The sequence below is a fragment of the Trachurus trachurus genome (assembly GCF_905171665.1).
Source record: "Trachurus trachurus genome assembly, chromosome: 19".
Classification (NCBI taxonomy): Eukaryota; Metazoa; Chordata; class Actinopteri; order Carangiformes; family Carangidae; genus Trachurus; species Trachurus trachurus.
Genome location: NC_139913.1, coordinates 22,821,128 through 22,824,898, shown reverse-complemented (window position 1 = coordinate 22,824,898; position 3,771 = coordinate 22,821,128).

The following is a 3,771-nucleotide window of genomic DNA, read 5'->3' as shown; positions in this document are numbered from 1 at the left end:
AGCCGAGAGGAAAACGGAAGCTTCTTCTTCTTCGACGCTTCTGAATCGGGCACGTGAGCCGGAACGTTGTCACGGTGAGGAGGAGGCTCGTTCACATGGCAACAGCAGCTACATCCCCACTTTGACTTGATTCATTTGTTCATTATTTTATCCAACTTTTACATACACAAATCTAAAATTGTCAGGTAAGAAGCCAACATTTTCTAGAAGTGTCTGCAGCATATTTTAAACAAAATATCTAATCTATGTGAAAAAAAGCCGTTAAAGCATGTCTTGCAGCTTTACAAAATATTCATTGAATAAGTTTGGTTGTTGTTGTTGTTTCTCTTTGTCTTGTTGTCTGGCGTGTTTATACATGTATGTTTGTGTATTAATGTTGTAATACACTTATCCTTATCTGTATTCATCTGTGCACTCCTGTGTGTTGTTTTCAACAAAGCAGAAAAACGTGGTACGTTAACAGCAGGCTCAGTGGCGTGCAGGGGGGGGGGGGGGGGGGGGGGGGGGGGGGCGCGTTTTTCAATCGTTGAAAAACGCTGCTAAAGTGCCCTCTTGGAAGCCAAAACACGTGTTAAAGTGCCATCATGGCAGCCAAAATGTGTGCTAAAGTGCCCTCTAGGAGCCAAAACGTGTGCTAAAGTGCCCTCTCGGAAACCAAAACGCGTGCTAAAGTGCCCTCTAGGAGCCAAAACGTGTGCTAAAGTGCCCTCTCGGAAACCAAAACGCGTGCTAAAGTGCCCTCTAGGAGCCAAAACGTGTGCTAAAGTGACCTCTTGGGAGCCAGAAGTTCAGAATGCGTGCTTAAGTGCCCTCGTGGGAGCCAAAACGCGTGCTAAAGTGCCCTCTAGGAGCCAAAACCTGTGCTAAAGTGCCCTCTAGGAGCCTAAATCTGTGCTAAAGTTCCCTCTAGGAGCCAAAACCTGTGCTAAAGTGACCTCTTGGGAGCCAGAAGTTCAGAATGCGTGCTTAAGTGCCCTCGTGGGAGCCAAAACGCGTGCTAAAGTGCCCTCTAGGAGCCAAAACCTGTGCTAAAGTGCCCTCTAGGAGCCTAAATCTGTGCTAAAGTTCCCTCTAGGAGCCAAAACCTGTGCTAAAGTGCCCTCTAGGAGCCAAAACTCGTGCTAAAGTGCCCTCTTGGAAGCCAAAATGCGTGCTAAAGTGCCCTCTTCGAAGCCAAAACGCGTGCTAAAGTGCCCTCTTGGAAGCCAAAACGCGTGCTAAAGTGCCCCCTTGGAAGCCAAAACGCGTGCTAAAGTGCCCTCTTGGAAGCCAAAACGCGTGCTAAAGTGCAGAGCTGCCAAGCCTCACGCTTTGAGTGTGACAGTCACGCAATTTGACCCATTCTCATGCCACACTTGACATTTCTCATGCTTATATTTCCCCAATCAATAGCCTAAACTATTTTTTTTTTCCATAAACTTCTAGTTTGAGTAACTGACCGAGATAACCAATCCATCAGTCCTTTGTGCCTTTGACTTGACTTTTGACTTGACTTTGTCAAAATTCTTGTTACAATTTTCATTTCTAATTTCTGGTTAATTAAGAATAGCATTAGGAGGCCACAGTGCAGGGAGAGCAGCTGGCATGGAGGTGAGGACATCAGTCTTAAAGCAGAAGTGAGTGATATATTTGTGTTAATATAAGTCTTAAATAGTTATATCTTCCGACAGCAATCACTTACATAGAGTGTTTGGACTGAAACACGGGTCTGTCAGTCACTCTGCTCTGCTCTGAGCCGAAGAGAAAACATTTATTGTATCCTACAGTTTTTATCCAATGAGGAGAGAGAACGGCATGCAGGGCTGTGTGTGCAGCCAAGGAACGCCGTGAATGTGGTGACGTAGCGACGAGGACTGTTATGGTGCGTTCAAGGAAACTCGTATTTTTCCGACCGTGAAGTCGTACCAGTTCGATCTGGTACGAGTTCACGGGTCAGAAGTTACGAGTGGCCGTTATAGTGACTTTCACCGGTAAAACAGGTCGGAAAAACACGAGTGGGTTGCCTGGAACGCTACAAAGTCGTAAGTTGTGACTTGAAGCTGTAATTTACGATTTCAAAAGCCTGCCTGGAACGCAGCATTAGCGAAAACGACCGGATCACTCACTTCTGCTTTAAGGTATCAACAGGCCAAATCGACGTTAAAATAGGCAAAAAAATTTCGCCGGCGACCTATGGTCGCGGCCGAACACAACATGTCTCTACAGTCTCACTCTTGTCATTTTCTGAAACTTGGCAGCCCTGAAAGTGCCCTCTAGGAGTCACCTCTAGGAGCCAAAACATGTGCTAAAGTGCCCTCTTCAGTGGCGAGGACGCGCTATATGTGCCCTTTCTTTTCCTTTTAAGTTTAAGTTTATTTAGGATAGCCCCTTGAGATGCAGCATCTCGTTTTCGAGGGGGTCCCTATACAGAAACAATGCAAACAATACACAAACAAGACATACTATTACAATGATACAAAACACACAGAGACACAAAGCACAGCACACTGCTCACCCACTTCACCAACCCCCAAACCCCACCCAACTTATCATAGACTTACACTGAAAATGCACATAAACCTACATACTGTGTAAATGTAGATGTGAGCAAGTATACACATGAGCAAGTACACAAATACACAAATGGGTCTGCCCCAATAACAAGAGCAACACACATCGGAGGCAACCGTAAACCACTGCATCAAAAACATGAGCAACCTGTTCTTAATTGGGAAAATAGATCTGTTCGAAAGATATAGAAGGAGGTGATGGACTTTAACACAGGGGGTAGATTGTTCCAATCAGATGGAGCTTTGTATTTGAAAGATCGGCGGCCAATTTCTTTATGAATCATAGGCACCGTGAAAAATAAATTTGCTGTGTGTCTAAGGGGGTAGGGAGATGTATAAGGGACCAACAACTGTTTTAAGTACGGTGGGACTTTTCGCCCCTGCCCTTCAAAAAGTCTGTGCACGCCACTGAGCAGGCTACATGTAGGCTCATGGGTGCAGATCCCAGGGGGGACGGGGTGGACATGTCCCCTCCAATTTCTGAAAAACATGAATTGTCCCTAAAAATAACCTAAATTATTCAAAATTGAACAAATGTATTTTCAGACTTCACATTTTAGATTCACATCTAAAAAGAAATTATTGAAATGGTGGAACAAATAATGTTTGACAAATATATTTCTGACTACACATCCCATCTCTCGTCTCCTCCAGTACGATGCAATCATGCATAAAGTCCCATACACTAGGAGAAAAGGAAGATGGTGAGAAGAATTGGGGATCTGGGAAGGCTGGAGGGAGGCGAGAGATAAGAACGTGAGTAGACATTTACCTGAGACCCTTAAAATGATGATTTACTAACACTTAAGTAGCAGTGATTTGAGCTGTTGGCTGTTTAGGACAAATAAACAAGACAGGTAAGCACAATAAATGATTCCCTGTGCAGTACTTTTTGAATGATATGGCGAGCCTCTAGATGATTTATGGTGGCATGGTATGAGCTGCATATGGGTAAAAAAAAAATCACTTTTTGACCCCCCCCCCCCCCCCCCCCCCCGCCCCCCCCCACCCCCCTAATCCTGACATCGGATCTGCACCCCTGTGTAGGCTAGTGTTACATGTAATAACAACAAATAAAACAATAGGCCACTTAAATTATTAATATCATCGTTAATACAAATACTACAGTAGAGATACAACAAAGATAGGCCTACTACTTTTTTAATTTTAAGTTTTTGTGACCAATATGAATAAAACTCCATTGGAGTGGTAGGTATTAAAA